Genomic DNA, 21838 nt, shown 5'->3' with positions numbered 1-21838 from the left:
TCTTCAGCAAATCAGTTTTCATACGTGTCATCATACTGAAAGCACTGAATTTGAAATCCTGGGTCCTGGATTCAAATCTCAATTCTGTGACTATGTGACTTTTAACAATTTACAACCTTGCTGGGCTTCACCTTTTTATCTATCATAAAAGAATTGAATTAAAGTTTTGTCAAAAGTTCCTCACAATTTCAACCTTCTATGATCCTAAGATTCTGTTATCATAATTAATTAGTCCCATAAATTAGCAAGAGGGTAGGAATTATTGTACCATTTTACAGATAGAGAAAAAGAGATCCTAAGACCATGGAGGAAGTAACAGACTTGGGAAGGAGGGGGGAATGATTACTAGCCCAATCTGAACTCAGTCTGTCAAGGGACACTGAATTGATTTTGTATAAGGGAAACGCGATTTGTTAAAGGCTAAGAGCAGTCGTCTGAGGTCTAATGTTGACTCAGCCACTGATTTATTGAATCATGTTAAACAAAAGTACACAGCTTTTCATTGTCTCCATTGCCTCATTTGTATTACTGATTCAATGACAATTGTAATCAGGCCTGGGTCAGGGCAAAACTGTAGCTGCCAGAAAAGTTGCTCTTGGTGGGACCTGATTCCCTGTTTCTTTTCTGCTCCCCTTCTTCCTAATGGCCTCATCATGCCCCCATCACAGTTTGGCTCCCCATCATGGTGATTTATCCACGCCTGTACAATACCTCCCCCATCACACCAGGAAATACCTCATTTTCCAGACTTTTCCCAACCCATTTGTTCCCATTAAAACATCAGTCCTGAACTTCATTCCCTCAGGACCTAGCTATTAATTCTGTGGGTCTAATCTCCTGAAACAATTAGTGCTAATGAATTAATGGGTGGGGTTAGTGATTAATGAGTTACCTTTTACATAAATATGTATTTAGCAGAAATTTTTTGGAGATAAACTTTAACCCTAAGGAGTATTTCTATAGCATATTAAGGTAGCTTGGTAAACTAGTGTGGGATATATTTGAAGGCTAGTAAAGTAAGGCATATTACTAATAATAACAAAACAATAATGATATTTTGATTTAAATTTTGCAAAATTGTGTCCTCCCAACCATCTTGTGAAGTAGATACTATTATTTTCCTCATTTTACAGTAGAGGAAACTGAGGCTAAAAAACATTGAGTTTTGCCCAATCACATAATTGGGACTTGAAGGAAGAATTTGAACTCAGTTTTTCTTTACTCCAAGTCCAGCATTCTGAGTCAATTACCAGCAACACAATGATTTAATTTATGGTAAAGTGTTCCTGTTAAGTTGTTTCAATCATGCGCAACTTTTTTGTATCCCCAATTTTTTAATTGTTTTTGGTGGGTTTTTTTGTTTTTTTTTTTTTGGCCAAAGATACTAGAATGATTTGTCATTTTCTTCTCCAGCTCACTTTGTAAATGAGAAACTGAAGAAAATGGGATTGTCCAGGTTCACACAGCTACTAAGTATCTGAGTCTGGATTTGAACTCAGATCTTTCTAATATCAGAAACAATGTTCTATCTACTGTATCATTAGAGATTTGAAGTAGTACAATGATAATACTAGGTGACACAATCAATAGAGTTCCAGTCTAAAGTCAGGGAGACCCATATTCCTGAGTTCAAATCCAGGATCAGATACTTACTAGCTTTGTGATCCTGGAAAAGTCACTTAACCTGTGTACCTCAGTTTCCTCATCTGTAAAATGAGCTGGAGAAAATGGCAGACCAGTCCAGGATCTTTGCCAAGAAAGCCTCAGCGGGTCACAAAGAGTTGAATTTGAGTGAAACAATTTAACAACAAAACAGTGATTACTTTGTTCTTTACTGCCTGAATGCCTGATTTGTTACATTTCACCCATCCCCCAGGGTGTTTGGGTCCCCTAGGGAGTTGGGAGTGTGTAGGCTCTCTATCAATAATTCTAGCCCCTAATTTGTCATGTTCCCCCAAGTATAGGGGGGAATTTCCCACAATCCAGTTCTATTTAATCACTAATAGTTGAATTAGCTTTTATATACAAGGATTTACTTTGAAGAAATAATGACAAAGATACAATCAGCTTAAGCTTCTTCCTGAAGAGCACAGTCCCAATTCAAATTCCCCTTCAAGTTCAAATTTCAGGCACACTGCCTTTTTGTGGCTCATTTTTCCAGCCTAATTCCTCACTTTGGACTTTATCTTAGTACCAGGCACTGAAAATTTATAGAATGAATTTCTGAGCTTGTGTCTTCTTGGAAAACAGTTCTGCTTTTTAAAGATATTTATTGTAGTGTTATTCTAGGATCTCAGGTTTAGCTCAAGGATGGCCCTTAAGCTTTAAGACCCCTAAAATGGTCTGACCTAGGACTAAGTCTGATTGTTTCCTCCTGGTTCAAGCTGTGAGTTCCAGAGTTTGGGTTTGAGCAACACACCTGTAGGATTGCCCCTGGCTGGAATTACAGGAGACTGCTTTATTCAGTGAGAATCAGGAGTCAATAATGACACCCACTTGAGTTATGAATGAGGAATGGAAGAAGTTAAGAAAAGAAGGCTTAGGGGAGGGCACAGAAAAAGTCTTCCTCTAGTATTTCACATAATAGGAAGAACTTGATGATTCTTTCATTTTTTAAAACTTGAAAATTTTGAAAAGGAAATTTGATCAAATGAAAAAAAAACTGTCCCATGAAATGTCACTTTAGGGCAAGCAGATTAGTGCAGGGGATATTAGTTTAATCTAGTGAATTGGCTAGGGATGAAAAATCCTTGATTCTGATCATGTCACTTATGTGACTATGGACACAATTACTATTTAAAACCATTTTGTATAAGTTTTCAAATCTTGGCTACCAAAAATAATAATGTCAGTATGGAGTTAGATTATGAATTTTTTTCTCAATAGTATTTGTCTTTCCAATTACAAGAAAAGATAATTTTTGACATTCATTTTTGTAAGATTTTGAGTTCCAAAATTTCTCTCAGAGCAAGCAATCTGATATAGGTTATACATGTACAATCATTTTAAACATATTTCCATATTTGCCGTGTTGTAAAAAAATCAATAAAAGGGAAAAAATCATGAAAAAGAAAAAGCAAACAAAAGAAAAAAAAAGGAAAAATAGTATGCTTCCATCTGCATTCAGTCTCCATAATTCTCTCTGGATGTGGTTGGCATTTTCCATCCCAAGTCATTTGGAATTGTTTTGTATCACTGCATTGCTGAGAAGAGTCAAATTTATCACAATTGATCTAGATTGTGTTTTGTAGCTTGAAAAGTGTTTTCCTTTGAACTTCTGTGAATTAGGCCTTGCAGGAACCCTACTTCATTTATGAGAAAACTCAGATATGAAGATATTACATCACTTTCCTGATTTTATACAGATAGTAAATGCCAGATCAGTGACTTGAACTCAGATCTTAAGACTCCATTTCAGTGTTGTTTCCACTATAGGATGCTGTCAAATAAAGAATGGAAACTAATTAATCTCAAAATGATGTCAAGCAGTGTTACTGGATATGAACATCTGAATAATCAAAATCTTTGGCTCAGTGTACAAGCAAACTTTCTAAGTCATTTTTATATTCATAAGATATTTTTTACTGCTGAGTAATTCAGACTCTTGTTAACTTCGTTGCTTTCTCTTCCTTGCCCCCCTCACTTTACCTCAAATTATTCCTCTGTTTCCTATTTTAAAATTCATTTTCCAATCCTTTAGTGGTCTTCCTGAGAGCCTTGTGGTTTGCCATCATTCCCCTTGGAGAATCCACCTGTAAACTCCCTTCTTCCATTCACTCTTTCCATGCAAACCCAAAAGTCATATTGGCTCACCTTGACATTTCAGGATTGACTGGCATTTTCCCCTATATATTTCTTGGTATTTCACATATGTTTGCAACTGGGGCCAAGAGGTAGAAGATGGGGAGGGGGGAATCTTGTTTCTGTCACTGGTGAATCTTCATGATAATGATGCATTGCTTTGTCTTTATCCAACAGATCTCCAGCCAAAAAATATCCCGACATGATTCAAAAGCAAGATGACCATTAAACAAAGACCAGATTTAATGGGTCTCACATGTTTCCCTGAAAACAAATAGGGGAAGTTCATCAAGCTGTTTGAGAAATCATATTCCAGTGCTGTGGGGCTGACTTTCAACAAAAATCCCCAATGGCTCTAAAGCCCTGGGCAGAAGCAGTAATCACAGTACCAGCCAGAACAAAGGGATGTGTCAGATGAAAGTGCTCAATGTATAGAGTAATAAATGGCAGAATTTAAAAAATAAAAATAATCTCATTGTGCAGATGGTTATCTTGGTCTATCAAAGCTCCCTACATAGGGAGCCATTAGTCACAAAAATAAGAAAGATTCCAGCCACTAAAATCAGTTTTTGTCCATTCACTAGGAACACTGAAGTCACTGCTGATAGCCCAGGGTGAATTTTCATGTGGCTGTCATAACTGTGATAGCAAAGACAGCACATGGTGGCACTGGGCCACTGGGCTTCTATACCTTGAACAGGTTTCCTGCACTTCAAACAGGTTTCCTGCCAGTGCAAATTTCCTAATACATTCCTTTGAATAGCTTTCAAAGAATATTCATTAATCACTTGCTATGTGCAAAGCATTATGTTAGGTATTAGGGGAGATACAAAGTTTGGGGATATTAATTGCCTTCCTGAACCTTATCATCTAGTACAAGGACTGGCAAACTATAGCCAACAGGCCAAATTTGATCTTTTTGCCTGTTTTTATATAGCCCATGAGCTAAAAAAAAGTTTTTATACTTTTAAATCAATAAAACTTTATTTGAAACTATAAAAAATATTTTTAGCTACCAGCTACAAATAAAACAAAAACAGGGAGTTGATTTAATTTGTTATCCCCTGGTTTAGTGGGAGGATGTGGCACAGAAGTAGAAAAATTGTTGTTATTGCTGTTTTGGTCTAGATCTCAACTTCTGTCTTGACAAATGCCACTTACACAATTTGTCTATGACCTAGAATTGCCTGGTATACTGAGAGGTCTTGTGGTTTGCACCAAATCACACATCAATATGAGTCAAAAGCAGGTCTTCAACCCAGTATTCCTCAATTTAACACCAGCTCTCTCTCCACTCCAATATCCTGTCTCTTTTAGTTAGAATAACTTTTAGTTAGTTAGAATAATTTTCCTCAAGTACATTTCTACCTTCACTCAATTGACCAAGAAGAACCTACGTGACTCCCTTTTGACTCCCTATTTCTTTGCATATTGTCCAAACTTCTCCAATTTTCAAGGTTTTCCTCAACTCAGGCTCTCCCCAACTAATTCACACACACTAGACTCCTGCAGTTACTGTAATATACACATTATAAAATAAATGCATTCTAAAGTTGTAAAACTAAGTACTACACAAAGATCACTATCAACATCCAGGGAATCAATGATAATAACATATTCAAATAGCACTTTAAAATTTGCAAATCATTTTATATCTCTAATTTCATTTTATCTCACTACAATCCAGTGAGACAAGTACTATACATTTTATTATTCCATTTTATAAATGATGACAATGTTCCCTAGACTCAGGAAGAATAATTAGCTTGTCTATGGTTACATAGCTAACACATGTTAGAAACAGAATTTGAAACCAGATATTTCTGATTTTGTATCCAAGATTCCCTCCTTTTTCACTTTACTCACTTGAGTAGTTCTGGTTTGACTTCCTTAGAATCCCACTCTTTACTGATAATGGTAATGTAGTGATTGTTCTTCATTTCCAAAGAGGACCAAAATGACACCAGTAAGTTAGAGTCAAGTTGCAGTACTATGGCTCATCAAACCAATGCAAATTCAGAATATTTGACCATAGGTCAGACAGAAATAGTTCTTGTAAGTAAACATTTGGGTGGATTATCTAGATTTGAGCATCTTGAATTTCTTTTCAGCTATTTCAATTCTGTTTTACTTATAGATCCCAGCACCGTCTCTGATGAGGGCACTCCATGCTGGGTGATCCTACATCTCCTATGTGTCTCTCATGTCATACAATCAATTCTAAAGTTTTTAGGAGAGACCTTAAGAGTATTCCTGCATCATTTTTTTTTTTTTTCTGATCAGCATGTGAGTGATTGCCCTATGTGAATTCTCTATAAAATAGTCTTTTCGGCAAGTGTACATTTGGCATTAGAATGTTGCCAAGCCCAATAGAGCTGGAAAGACTAGAATGGTAGAATGGTATCTCTGAAAATTTTCTGTGCTTTATAATACTACAAATATGCAAGAAAGACCTGGTTTTTGTGGAAGTTGACATCCTGTTTCTATAGAAGATAAATATTATGCTTTTCAAATGGTCTACTATTCTCTTCCCTCTTCCAACCGATTTCTATCCTTCAAAGGTATGATCTTTTAGCAATTTTCACTTTATTAAGTCTGGAAGAAACATTCTATCCATTCAATTTACTGAGGGCCATAGACACCATGTGAGTGCCTGGTGGGATAGGACAATTGTGGCCATGGAGATGAGCCCTAAAAAGAGATAAATCAAGATGCTTTGGATCTGATAAATCTAAAATCTGCTAAAGATTCTAGAAGGTGTTATATGTGAGAAGCGATATGTTTTGTGGAGAGGGTAATATGTTTAGATAAGAAGGAATTGTAATAAGTTTTTCAAAGAGCTCATTATTTCTGGGAAGGGTCGGGGCTCTGCCCATGAGGGCACTTAGCAATAACTTGGAATTGGAGCAATATGACTAGGTGAAAGTATTCTAGCTTTGAAGTGGAGACAAAATTGGGTAGGGGATCTACCACTTACTGGCTGGGTAGTAATAGGCAAGTCACTTCACTTTGCTCAATTTCTGTTTCCTACCTTTTAAAATGGAGGTAATTCCTGTTCTGTCTACCTTACAGGGTTACAAAGATCAAATGTCATAATGTATATAAGCCAAGAACTCTTTTTCTAGTTTGTAAATACTTATAAACATGTTATTCCCACAGCTAGATAGGAAACTCCCTAAGGAAAAGAGCTGTTTTCACTTTTGCTGTATGTCATGGCACCCCTGAATGGCACATATAAGGTATTTCATAAATGCTTCAAAATTGCTTGCTTGCTTGAATGGTGATCACAAAGTTATGAAAACAGAAGTTTTGAATTTAAATCCAGCATCTAACAATTCTAACCAGCCTAATAAGTGCATTCAGGGAATGTCAGGGAATGTAATAAAATCAGTTGTTTGAATTCTATCCCTCTGTTCTGTTTTATATGTGTGTGTGGATATTCAGAGGCCTATCTTTGATTTATAAAGTTTAGAAAACAATTGATATATGCATTTTATATTCTAGAGAATCAGCCTATTGCCCATACCCTAGAGAGATATTCACCTCTTTCAATCACTGACAAAAGAATGTTGATTACATTTAACTATGAAGGCAACATGTGGTACAACATAAGCACTGATTCTAGAGGCAAGGCACCTGTATTCAAATCTCACTTCTGATGCTTACTGCTTGGGTTATCCTTCACAAGCCTCTATAGTCCTCAGTTTCCTTATCTGTAAAATGTGGGGTGTGGACTAGAGCACTCCTGAAGTCCCTTCTAGTTTTAAATCTACCATTCTATGATCATCCATGATTTCCAGAAACTAATGATTTGAATAGGAAAGGCTCTCAAAAGATCAAAGGATCTTTATTAGCTAGAGCGATCAGCCCGTGGCAGATGGGAGGTACTCTGTTTAGATGTGTCAAAGCCCATTTGCCTTCTCCGTCCCTGAGCCAATCTACAACAAGTACTAGGTTCAGTGACAGGACAGCCAACATTCCAGTGAAGCTACCACAAGACAAAAAAGCCATTTGAACTTCCTAGTGGAGCTTTGTCTTCCTCTTAGCATGAGTTGTCATTATGATCTCAGCCAGGCCCATTAAAATGCCTCTAAGTCATACTACTCCTCCTGAATGAGATGCCTCTCCACTGCAAAACAATTTATAATAATTCCCATAGCATGCATGCTCTAATAATGTTTGCTAAGTGCCCTCATGGGCAGAGCCCCGACCCTTCCCAGAAATAATGAGCTCTTTGAAAAACTTATTACAATTCCTTCTTATCTAAACATATTACCCTCTCCACAAAACATACATCATTATTACCATCATCATTAAAAAAAAAACTTATTAAATATCTGCCTAAGGTGTAGGGCTAAACACTGTACATACACTCAAGGATTGTAAGCATTGACCTTTTAAAGGTTAGAGACCTATCAGTGCTTCTTGTTTTACCCAGCATTATGCATTTCAAATACGTTGCTGTTGGTGGTGGTGTGTATGGTGGGAGAAATTACTTAGAGCTGATTGTAATAGTAACAAGGCATATTAATCCAAAAGGATTCATTAACTGTAGGACTTGGAATGGAGAAGTTAATACCTAACACTAGGAGTAGTGGCACCTTATAAAAGTGCTTGAAGTTTTAACATTTATATTTGCCAAAATTTCAATTTTTGAACCTTCATGACCCCTGCTGAACTTTCCTCAACTTAATATCTCATCATAACTTATAGGACAGCTCAGATTTTTAATGCTATGTTAGAAGAGTAAGCCTGAGACCTGGTTGGTCGTACAAAGCAGCAAATCTTTCAAGTCCATTTCTGGGGATGAAATATCTGTCAGCGATTATTATTGTTAATTGAGCCTAGTCAGTGAGCCCACTCCTTATGAACATGCTTAAGAGTTCAACAGGTGCAGTTTCCACATGGACTTTGGAACTGGTTCCAGTGTACTAACTACATAGTAAAGAGTAGCCTCTTTGGCTGAATAGCTGAAAATAAGAGTACATTCACAAGACACTAACAGAGCAGCTTCTTTTCCTTCTCTCTGGTCTGTCTTCTTCCTACAATCTGGTGTTAGAGTGAAAGAGAGGAAAGTTAGAAACCTATATTGTTAAGTAGGGGAACCTTGAATTCTCTCCATGGAGAGCCGACAGGCAGAGGATGGCATGCAGATGATCTAGGAAGGATCGTGCTTGGTTCATTAGAAGCAATACTCATTCAAATGAAACCAGAAATATGGGAAGTAATATTTTATATTTACTTATTTGTGTACAGAGCATTTCTGCTCAATAGAACTCAAGCTTCCTAAGGATAAAGACATTGTGATTTCTGTCTTTGTTTTCTCAACACCTCTCATCATGTCTGGCATACAGTAATCTGGGTCCTTTGGTTTTTTTTTTTTTTTCAGATGCTTGAATAGAATTGAAAGAGTTGCTTCCTTAAGACTCTATTTCATTTCCCAAGTACCTGTTGTCATGATTTTTCAAGTACTCATTGGCCAAAGTTTAGATTGTTGATGAGACCTCGATTTTCTTCCTTTTATTTAAGGGCACTCTCCTTTGGAGGCAGTTGGCTGTTAGTTAATATTGCTAACAGAAAAAAAGAGCCAGGAATGGGGACATCACCTGAGTACCTATTTGGCTGCTTGCTAGAAGCATTAATAAAAGGTTTGATGGCTTCATTGGACAGATGACTGAAACTACTGACTAGGTCAGCGAAAGTTTGTCTGGAAATGTGGTCTTTTGCCTAGCTTTTGGAAAAGGTTAGAAAAGGGCAGAGTCATAAGCCAACAGAAGTCAAGGGGATTAGTGAAGGTCTGGAAATGAAAGAATAAGCAAATTAGCTAGTCAAGCCTAGGAACTATGTTAGAAAGTAGCAGGAGATTAAAAAGATTCACATGAATGGGGCAGTTTAGAGAATGTCCACTTCCTTCCTTTGTTTCTCTCTTCTTGCACCCTGACTCCACTCCTGCCTCAGTCTATCCCCTGTGTCTGAGCCACATGTATATATGTCAATGAGAACTCACATTGTTTGCTGGATTCTTGGAGATAATAGTCTTATTCAGCCCTGGGACCAAATCATGGATCCATTTGGTTCCAGTATATCTCTCCATTTAATAAATTATTAAATACTCTCTAATCTTTATCTTGCTCAGTTTCTCAAAGTCTCGTTCCTTTCCTCTTGTTAAATCCTAGATACAATTGGCTTAGGATACTGGGAAAAGTTCTGAATTTAGAAGAAGAGCTGAATTTGAACTCCATCTCTGCTGCTTATTACTTTTAAAGTAAGTCACATACTCTTTCTGAGAATCAGGCTTTGCACCTGTAAAATGAGAATGGTAATTATTATAGTGCTTATTCCATAGGTTTATTGTGAGACTCAAATGACAAAATGTGTGGAAAAGTATTTTTCAAGCCTTAATGCACCATATGAGTGCCAGATATTGTTTGGGTTCTGATTGCTTCAAATTAAATGTAAATAGCAATCATTTCTGCTTTGGCCAGAAACCCTGAGGGTCTTCCTTTCCCAGATTCATTCATTTATTTATTTAGATTTGGAGGGGAAGGACTAGGTGAAAAAGCAGATTCTTTGCCTCACTTGCTACCTAGCCTTAATGACTGAATGGTTGAGGGTGAAGATGTTAGCTTAAAAAGACCAAGATTTCCCATTTCATCCAGGGCCAATCCAGATTGATTGGTGAATCAATCTATACCTTGCTACTAGTCTCAGATGGCTCTCAAAATGGAAAGTGAGGTGGCCTTGCACAGCCTTCTTTCTCTTGCATGTTACAGAATCACTTGTCTGATATTATGGTCTCTTCAAGAAAGAAGGACAAACAACAACAACATTATTATTATAATTACCTATGTAATCTTGGTCAAATCATTTCACCCCTAGACCTCAGTTTACTTGTCTACAAAATAAGGGAGTTGGACTAGATGTCTTCAAAAGTCCTTTCTAACCCTAAGTCAACAACCATTCTTACTATATTGATTAGAAATTAATCGTAGTTCTTTTCTCTTTTCCCTTTGACATTTCTCAATTTTCCTCTCCAAAGTTATTCAAATAAGGCTCTGGTTTCGTGTTTGCTTTCATAGATCATTGTTTGAGAATTGTAAGGGATCTTGAAGGCCCTTAAGTCCACCTCCTTTCATACAGATGAAGAAACTGAGGCACAGAAAAATCAAATGACTTACATAAAGTCACATAGTTAGTAAATGTTCTAGGCAGGATTTGTATCCAGGTCTTCTTAATTCCTAATCTAGCACTCTCTCCATCTCACCAGGTTCCAACCTGAAAATCATTGGCTCTTGTCTCTCAAATATCAATTAATCAGCATATCAATATATCAATCAGTTCTGCATTGAATTGAGTCTGAGATGAAGTAAAGACCCTCAGTCCCCCTAGGGTTAAAAACCAAAAGGAAGCCTCCCAGATTTCCTCACACTTGACTGAAAAGCTCGAGTCCGCACATGTGCCAGCCATTGATTCACTCCACACTCCAGCTGTCCCATTTATTGCTAACTGTACATGGGCAAACTGCTTCCAAATCGTGCTGCTGAAATGTGGTCTCACAAGTTTTTGACAGTGTTAATTACTGAATTTCCCAGGCCTGCCAGCCATCCTTTCTCCACGGAAGGCCCCACCATGTGCAACTTTCTTCCCAGAGTGCTCCCCTTGAGCCTGGGCTTGGCAGCCGGAAAGCAACATTTTTAAAGATGTTTTTATTTGGTTTACTGTTCAGTTCCTTGTCCCCACCCCTTCTCTTTCTGGCACTTGGGGGACTGAAACATATTTTCTGCAGTTGTGGCAGCAGGCCACCAGGTTCTTTGTGACTCTATTTTTGTGAATTTCTGCCCTTACGTTGCTGCCAGAGGCAAGGCCCCAAGCTGGAAGTCTATCTACCAACTGCACAGATACTCGAGCACAGGAAAATGAATGGGTTTCAATTTAGGTATGTGTTTCTTAGGGAGGAGAAATGCAGAAGTTGTCAGAATCTTTCATGAGAGCTTTTACACCTGGGAAAGTCAAAACTTTGCCAAGGACAAGTTGCAGGAAATAAATATTCTATCCCATCAATTTTTTAAGTCTGGATACCAGATCTTGTGGGCAGAAGTTGCTCCTTGGGAGGGATTCATGGTAGTGTGAGGATTAGGGTATGCTGGAGCCAGCTTACACCAGCTCTCAGAGAACCACTTGATCAATTTTAAGGAGGAACATTTATACCTCAGAAATACACTAATTATATATGTCAGGGCTTGATTTATGGTTTTGTTAATGGCTTAGACTTAAGAAAGTGGTTGAGAAAATAATAATAATAATAGTAGTAATAATAAATGCATAATATATATGATTAAACTTTAAAATGTGTCGGGGGCATTGTTTTCCCCCTAAATAGCTGGTTGTTAAATATTTTTTTTAGCACAATTCTTGATGGGAGTAGGAATAAAACTAATCAGAGATAAGTCATATGAGGTGCAGCTGATAGAGGTAAGAAGTGGGCCATCTGGTGGATTTGAAGTTTCTTGCTAAGTTCTGTTTTTCTTCTGGTGGTAAAGGACCCTGAGAGCTTTCTGTCCCTTCTAGATTTGGTACCCTAAACAATGTCCCTGTCACTCTGTCCTCCTTATGACCCTAGAGGCAGTTCCAATACCTCTCAGGGTTTGTGCAATCCACATTCAAGAGCAATGTCCATAGTATGTCATCTACACACCCATGTAATAACTAATTTTCCTTTCAGAAACCATTCAAAGGGGAACCTCAGGTAGACAAGGTATGCTTTCATGAGATATTTCTCCAAAGAAAAGAATTTGTATCACTTTTATGCCTGATTTATTCTGATCCTTCAGTAATAGGAATTTGGCTAGCTATGCCATGAAGCAACACAAATCACATTCACAAGGCCTTTAATATGTCATTCATTAAGATGACTTTTGGCTTCCATTATGGGGTTCCTCTTGCTCCACCATAGAGCCCCAGGGAAGGGGGAGGGGGAAATTAGAAATAAAAAAGCGCCAAGCCACGAAAATAGCTGCCATGGAAGCCACTGTGGTCATAGGGCTAATGCCAACCCCAAAGGCATGTACCAACACAGTTGCAGATGTTAACTTTGGCTATGTGACACAGCATGTGGGCCTTTCAGAGTCAATGAACCACAAAACGATGAAAGTTTTCATCTTCCAGATCACATGCCCATAATTCTTGATCACTGAATCAAATTCCCTCTCTTTTGCTGGCAGACAAACTCTTAACAGTTACCACACAGACTCACACAAAGAGGACACTCTCTTTTGTTTTGTTTTTGTTTTGTTTTTTACTTTTTTTCCCCCAATAAAGTTTCCTGACAGTATATGCAGAGTTGTGACCACTGAAATGCACGTAGACTTGAGGGTGCTCAACAACTCTAGGTGTGAATCCAAAATGGAAGATTGTGGGTTTATATGGAAACCACTGTGGACTGAAGGAAATCCTCAAAACAGCAGGGTGTAGTACTCTTAGTCAGTGGGCACTCCTCCTTAAGAGGTGGTGTGTGTGTGTGTGTGTGTGTGTGTGTGTGTGTGTGTGTGTTCAATGGAACAGTTGTTATTATTCTGTGTGACTTTTACCACACTGACTTTCCAAATAAAAAAATCTATCTGGAACTGTATATAAAAAGCCTTTATATACAAATTCTTCCTAAAATGGGAACCTTAGGCTGGAATCTTTTCTCCCTTTTTCAGGATGACTTTGGACATGCAAAGACAATGCTCTACTTTCAAAAAAAAAAAAGTGCTCAAGATGACAGAATAAAGTAATGTCTGTCTTATATGCCAGGGTGGTTTCTAAAGGACACCCCTAACTTTCTAAATACCTAAACTCTTTTTTAACTCTTCTGAGGAAACAGAAGTATTATCTGTTCAGTTGTGTCCAATTTTTTATGATCCCATTTGCGGTTTTCTTGACAAAGATACTGGACTGATTTACCATTTCTTTATCCAGTTCATGTTTACAGATGAGAAAACTGAGACAAAGTGAAGGGACTTGCCAAGGGTCATACAACTAGTAAATGTCTGAGAACAGATTGGAATTCCATAAGTTTAGTCTTCCTGACTTCAGGCTTGGCACTCTATACATTGAGCTACCTAGCTGCCCTAAGGTAGCATTCAAAGAACAGGAAAATTAAGGCAGAAAAAGCATTAGGGTCTCAAGACAAAGAATATAAAGTAATTAAAACATTACTATACTTTCATTCCATAAAGATTTTAATTTGAAATTTTAAAGTAATGTTAAAAATAATTCTTGAACCACCCATTTGGGAGATATAGTTTCAAGCCAGATTCAGCCTTCCTCATGTGTCAGACCTTGAAAATTTTTAAAGAAACAACTTAATTTGGATTTTGTTTTATAAAAATCCTATTTGTTTTGTCTGAATTCATTCAAATTTCTAATCTAATTCAAATGAGTCAGGCTTTCCCCACTAATGCCCTTTCTCCTGGTACATAAAAGGTTTTTTATATTGTCTTTTCAAAAAGAGTTGTCTAAAAGTGGAATATGCAGAGGGTTTCCCACCACTTGGAAATATCTTCCATTACTCAGATGGCTATTTAGTGGACATAAAGGTAGATGGGATTCCTGCTTTGACAAAAATTGGATCAAGTGATCTCTGAGATATTCCTTTGGCAGCAAATAAGAATTCTGAACCCAGCTTCTGAATCTACAACATTTCTATCTGGGAACAGGACAGTATTTCCAAATGACATGTGTAATATAGAATATTTGAGCAGTGAATCTGACTTCAGGCCTGCACCATAGTTATTTATGTATTCTTATCCAAATAGATGTTCCCAAATTGAGAACTGTTAACTAGATATTTTGTGCCTAGCATAGAAGACACAAAGAACAGCCTTCAATTCAATTGGGTTTGAGGAGCACAAGAGATACAAGGTTGCTACAAAGCCACTGCTAGGGAAGATACCAAGAGATCAAGGAGCAAATTAGAGCTCTACCTAAATAAATAAAATGTCAGTGTCTTCTAATAACAATAATTAATATTTATATAGATATTTTATGTCACTTTATTCTCACATTACCTCTGTGCTATTGTTCTCATTTATGCCAAATAAGGATAGCTCTCTGCCAAAAAAAAAAGTGAGAAAGAAAAAGATGGGAGGGGGGTGAAAGAGGAGGAGGAGAAAAGGGGGAGGAGGAGAGACAGACAGAGAAACAGGCAAAGAGACACAGACAGAGACACACACATATAAAGACACTCAGAGCCATAGAGTGACAGAGGGAGACAGAAACAAAGAAATAGAGACAGACAGAGACAGAGACAGAGAGTCAGACACACACAGAGAGACAGACAGAGAAAGAGACAGAAATAGAGAGATGGAGAAATTGCATAGGATTGGAAAAAGGGAAAGTTAAGTGACATCCATGATTTCATAAACTAATATAAAACAGGAGTTGATCTCCGGTCTTCCTGACTCTACTGTACCACCTAATTAATTATTGCATGACCAATGATAATAGATACACCCATTTTCTGAAAGCTACTTTGAGATCAGTGATATTGTAGTTAGTGTTCATACTATCCCAAAATTCCTTCATTAATACAATTGTTTTTGGACAAACTATAGAAAATTAGTTTCCAAACAGTGACCATTATAGACTTTAAATCTGGAAGAAGCACATGTAGAAGCTTACTTAAAGAATCTTATTTTCTCAGACAAAGTGGAAACCTATTTAACTCAAAGCATGGGCTTAGAACCATAATTTGCAGTCATAGACAGGATCCCATTGACCACTTGTTTCAACTTATGCCTAATCAGAAATTCTTACTACAGCATCTTCATGCAACTTAATTTTAATGTTTGGCATTGATTATCTGAATGTCATGCACAGGTTTTCTCAGATATATGTCTTGAAAATGAAGTATGCTATAGTGGATGAATTCAATAAGACTTGGGTGCAGATCATCTTTAGGCAAGGAAACTGATGGAACTCAAGCAACTTCATACCCTTTTCCTACTAAGGGTTGTGATTGGCATTAATGTCATATTTCCATACTAGAACTTTCTAATGCTGATGACATAGTGGATCCTGGATACATTCACATAACCCCTGAGTTTGATCTTAAAATATATGAGTGAATGAACATCAGTCACACCTCATATTTTGAGTCAGAGTGGTTTTAATTGAAAGCTAGTCAGCTTTACAAACATTGCTCTTAAGATTATTCACTTAAGTTGCAAACAGAGGCAATGAGATGAACCAATCTTGTTTTTGAATGGGAGTTTAAGTTCTTAAACTTTCTTTTTTCATTGTTTTTTAAGTACAGAACTATTCTTTGAGTAGGGAGTCAAATTCCTTTTCTCCTCAAAAATAAAGGTAATAATATGAAAAGTATGTACTATGCCATTGAAATACATTGCTATATCATATAAGATAACTGATCTATTTTTTAAACATTAACTCTATATACAATTAATTTCTTCTCCAATTTTTTCATACAGATGTCAAAATAATCTTTTAATGCACACATCTATGTTGTTTCATTGATCAAAAATCCTCCACTGGGGCTCTATTGCTTATAAGATACAATGTGGACTTGGCATTTGAGAACCTCCACAAAACAAAGCCTCACTAACTTTTCCAACTTCATTTTACAAATTACTTTTTTGCTGACTTTCCCTAACAAACTATACCTCTTAACACTTCTACTCTGTTGCCTCCACTTATTTGCAGGGACTATCTCCCATCTTTGAATTATTCCATCTACATTCTATCTTTTGAAATTTTTTTCTTGTTCTGGGGTCTATCTCAGTTTTACCTCTTCCATGAAGTCTTCCCAAATTTTCCCTGCTGAAAATGACATTTTCCTTCTCACAGCAAGGTGGCATATTGGTTAGACCACTGGGCATGGAGCCAGTAAGAACTAATTCAAATTCAGCCTCAGATACTGGGTGATTATCTGTGGGTGATCCTGGACTACTTCTTTAACCTCTGCCTGTCTCAGTTTCCTCAGCTGTAAAATGGAGATAATAATAATGCCTACTTCCCAGGGTGGCTATAAAAAGAAGATGATAAATTTGTAAGGAATTTATGCTTAGCACTTTTTTTATTTATGCACTTAGCATAGTGCCTGGCAGAAAGTAGGGACTTAATAGATCTCACTTCATTCCTTTATTCCTTCATTCCCTCCTTTTTTCCTTTCTCTCCTTTCCTTTCTTCTTTTTTCCTCTCTTCCTTTCTTCCTTCCTCCCCTTCTTCTTTTCCTCCCTTCTTTCTTCCCTTTCCTCCTTTCCTCTACTTTTCCCTTTCTTTCTCCCCTACCTTCCTTCCTTCCCTTCCTCTTTTCATTTCTTCCTTCCTTTTTTCTTAACTCTTCTGTTTCAATATAACTTCTTCAAGAGTAGAGATTATCTTATTTATTGTATTTATATTACTAGTACCTAGCATCCTGTCTAATCCATACATTAGGTCTATAGCTGGAAGGGACCTATGTGGCCATTAGGTCTAACCTTTTTTACAGATAAAGAAAGTGAGGATGTCCTCTTGGTTACACAGCTAAGTCTGATTAGGATTCACACTCAGGTCTTTCTGACCCCAAGTCTATTGGGTTATTTACTATCCTGAATTGCTTAGGTATTTTTACATGCTTTTTAAAATCATTTTTATCTATTACATAAATAAATATCATACCTAATATCTATCATATTACAAATATCTTGAGGGTAAATACTGTGCCATTTTTCATCTTTGGGTTTTGAGTATGTACCTTCCATTTGATAGGCACTTAATAAAAGGTTCATTGTTGTTGCTACTAGTTAATTCAGCTGTATCTCACTGTATGATCTCATAGACTTTGTCCATGTAGTTTTCTTGGCAAAGATAGCAGAATGGTTTACCATTTCCTTCTCCAATGTGCCCCATTTTACAGATGAAGAACTGGGGCAAATAAGAATTAACTAACTTGCCCAGGGTCACACAGTAGTCTTGAGGCTAGATTTAAACTCAGATACGTCTGATTCCAGATCCAGTGCCTTAGCCACTGAACCATGAAGCTGCCTCTATGTAATATTTGTTATCTTCAGCCAAAATCTTGATTTTAAATCTTGCCTTTTAGATGGATTTTTTGTTCTAATCTCATAGATTCTTCTAACAACATTACTTTAGTGATGTCGTATTCAAGCACTCTAATTATATTTACCAGTTCACTTTTTTTTTCAAAAAATATTTCTTAGATACTAATATTCAGGTCACTGAATTAGATATAATAAGTTTTGGGGCCAAAATTCCATTAGCATTAAGTATTAACATCAGTTACATTAACTGATTAATTATAACAAATTAATACTTTGTGTATATATATATATATAATATTTTTTCTAAACTATTTTCCATTTATTGTCCCATTTGATTCTCATACTGTTTTGCTAAAGAAGAAAAAGCAAGAGTAAGCTCCATTTTAAAGAGCAAGAAATTGAGGGAGAAAAAGGCTTAGCAATTTAGCTAAGACCATATATAGCTATTTAATTTCAGGGCCTGAATTTTTTATATGCAAACCTGACTCAATATTGTTCTTTCAAGGACTAAACTGATATATAATTGGTGAAGCAATGTTTATTTTCCCATCTAAATTATTATCTAGAAGTAGATTCTGGAAACAGACTGGAGTAAAAAAATCAGGAAAAGCAATGAACTACTCGGAAACAAAGAGAGGAATCAGAGAAAGAAATAGGGCAGAATTGAGGAGGGTCAGGTTGAAGAGGATGCCAAGAAAGCATTCTGTAGGTGGGCAGAAAAAATACACTGTGGATCAAGATAAAGGAATAAGTCTGTCAATCAGCGAGCATGTATTAAAGTGCTTCCTATGTGCCGGACACTGTGCTAAGGCTGGGAGACAAAAAGTCAGCAGCAGTCCCTGTTCTTAAGGAGCTCATATTGTAATGAAGGAAGCAATATCTTCTTTTATGTAGTTATGAGTTATATACAGAGTAGATGAAAGATCTCCTTAGAAGGGGAGGCATTAGCAATTGGGGAGTATTCAGAAAGGCCTGAGTCTTGAAGGTAAAGCAATAATCAAAAGAGTAGCCAGGAACCAAGAAATATTTAAGTATAAGATACTAAGGCAAGACATTTAGAATTAGGCAAGGAGTTAGAAGAGAGTACAAATAGCAAAGAGCCCTCATAAATAAGGCAAATTCTGATTCTGCCACAATTCCAGTTACATGCTTCTTACTTGGACAGGAACCAATTCTTAAGCAGGTCCATTGCAGGATGGCAATAGATGAGCCACTTTGGAGAGAGATTAGTAAGTAGTTAATTTGGGTGGAGTATAGAGTGTGAAACAATTTAGGGAAAACTTGACATATATATCTTAGCAAAGGCATGTTCAAATTGTCTGATAGATCTGTATATATGCATATCCATACAAGCTTTCATTAAAACATACATGTAAATATGCTCACACGTTTGCTTTTTAAGCCCATAACAAGGAAAAAAAATGCCTTCAGTTTATATTAAGTATAGAGTCTAAGAATGAGCTTGAAACTAGAGAAATTACCAAATGAAGGACACTGTGTTCTTTTATTCTGATGAACTGAAGATGTTCCATTAAAAGGCAAATCATTCATTTCAAAATTCTGAATAGGATCTGACTTAAATTGTTCCAGCTAGTTAAATTTAGGATACTGAAAAAATTCCAATACAAGGATCTTTTCTGGGCCCATACATTTGTATTTTAATTGCAAATGAAATAAAACTTAATTCAGTTTATTCTCTTGCCAGTCATCATTAGAACAGTATTCTAAGTCAGTCCAAAAAAATGTCCGGAGGCATGTTGCAAAATGGCCTGTCTTGGATGTCTAGTTCAGTTGTTTCCAATTAAACATGGCCTCTTGCTTACTGATTGATTTCCATTGATTGATAGGATAAGATAATAACATATGTAAAAACACTTTGTAAAAATATGTTAAGTGGTAATATAGATATAAAATATCATATTTTCAAGAGAAAGCAACATGTTGAATTCAGAAGAATATGGGTTCATAACTAAGTAGCTGGAAATAAGGAGACATCTAGTCTAATCCTTCAGTAAATTGAGGTCAGAGAGATTGGGATTTTCCCAACATCATATAAGTAAAAAGTAATAGATCTAAGTCCTTCCAGCTTCACTACTTGGTTGTCAGATCTTGGAAAAGACATTTAACATTTTTAAATCTCAGGACTTTTTAATTCTGTGAAATGGAAGTAATAGCTCCTGATCTACCTGTTTCAAAATATTTTTTGAATATCGGATGGCATGGCCTATATGTACAAAAACTTTTATAGTAGCTCTTTTCTGGGGACAAAAATTGGAAATTGATGGGATGCCTATACTGAGAAATAGCTAAATAAATTGTGCTATGTGGTTGTGATAGAATACTATTGTGTTATAAGAATAAGCAGAATGCTCTAAGAAGAACCTGGAAAGACTTTCATGAGTTGATGCAAAATGAAATATACTATATACAATGTAATGGCAATATTATAAGATGATCACCCAACTATTCCCAGCAATGAAATGATCCAAGATAACTGAGTGATTTATAATGAAAAATGCAATCCATACCCAGAGAAACAACTGATGGTGTCTGAATACAAAATGAAGCATTAAAAAATCAAATGAGGTAATATTTTTGCTTTGTATATATTTTACACCAACATCTAGGTTCATAATTTTTATTAATAAAATGTAATCTCCTTGAGGGCAAGGACTAGGGATTCTTGGGGGAAGGAATCTTTGTATCCCAGATCAGCTCATTGATAGATGCATAATATTGTTATTCAATTGTTTTCAGTCATGTCCAACTCTTCATGACCCCATTTGGAGTTTTCTTGGCAAAGATACTGGAGTGACTTGCCATTTCCTTTTACAGATGAGGAAACTGAGGTTGTACAAACAGTGACTTGCCTACTCAAACAACCAAGAAGTATCTGAGATCAGATTTGATCTGTTTCCTTACTTCAGACTTAACCCTCTGTCCACTGTGCCATTTACTGCCCAAATATGCATAATAAATGCTTTTAAAATAAAAGATAATTTATCTGAAAATGTTTTGTAGATTACAAAGCACCATATATACATATATTATTGATGGCATATGAAATGGTGATTTTTCAAAAAAAATTTTTTTCATACATATTTTTGTCTTTTGTTCATACTATATTTCAGTTTCTCCCATTCTGGGTCACACATGTGAAATCATCATCTAATTGAAAAATTAGCATCCTGAAGTCAAACTCAGAATGACTAGTCCTAGATAAAATTTTAAAGTTATTATTTGAGCTTTTATCACCTCCCCTTTCAACATTTATGACCCATGCTTTCCTAATCTTGTTGCTTCCTCTGTCTTCCTTCCTTCCTTCGGTTTTTAGACCCTATCCAGACCAAAGCTCCCTGAAAATGCTGCAGTAGAATCTTGATCTCCCAGTCTCTCTATTAAAACCTTTCTTTTCTCTGCCTTGGTCCCTGTAAGGGAATTGTCACACTAGAAAGTAAGCTGATAAACTAATCCCTGTGAAGCTGTTAATGGCTAATAATAATTTAAACTGTTACTACCCCAATGGTCTTATGCACTTATTTACACTTTAAGCTTGTATTTGTTTTGAAAGAAAGAAAAGGATCCTGAGAGAGACTCCTCTTTCCTTCACTTATGTTTTGAAAATTGAGTGCTAAACCAGAGTTCCCTCCTGAGCACCGCATGATTTTAATTGGTTCTCTATCCAGCAGTATCTAACCTCATAATGGCTTTAGCCCACAAACCTACAGTTCAGAATTTAGGGCAACCTCCTTCTGGCCTTTTTACTAGATTATGATTCAATTGAGTCCCTAACATGGCAAGACAGTATATTTGCCACTGGAATCAAAAAACCTGAAAGGTAATAATAATCTGCTCTCTCAAGAAATTTCCATACTACTAAGGATAAGACATATAGACAAATAGCATATATAGACATGACCTGATCTTTGATTTTATTGACATAAAGGACTCCAAGGAGGAAACTCATCCCATGGATCTAGAGAGCAACAGCT

This window comes from Sarcophilus harrisii, chromosome 1, assembly GCF_902635505.1.
Source record: "Sarcophilus harrisii chromosome 1, mSarHar1.11, whole genome shotgun sequence".
NCBI lineage: Eukaryota > Metazoa > Chordata > Mammalia > Dasyuromorphia > Dasyuridae > Sarcophilus > Sarcophilus harrisii.
Note: the sequence above shows the minus strand (reverse complement) of the source record.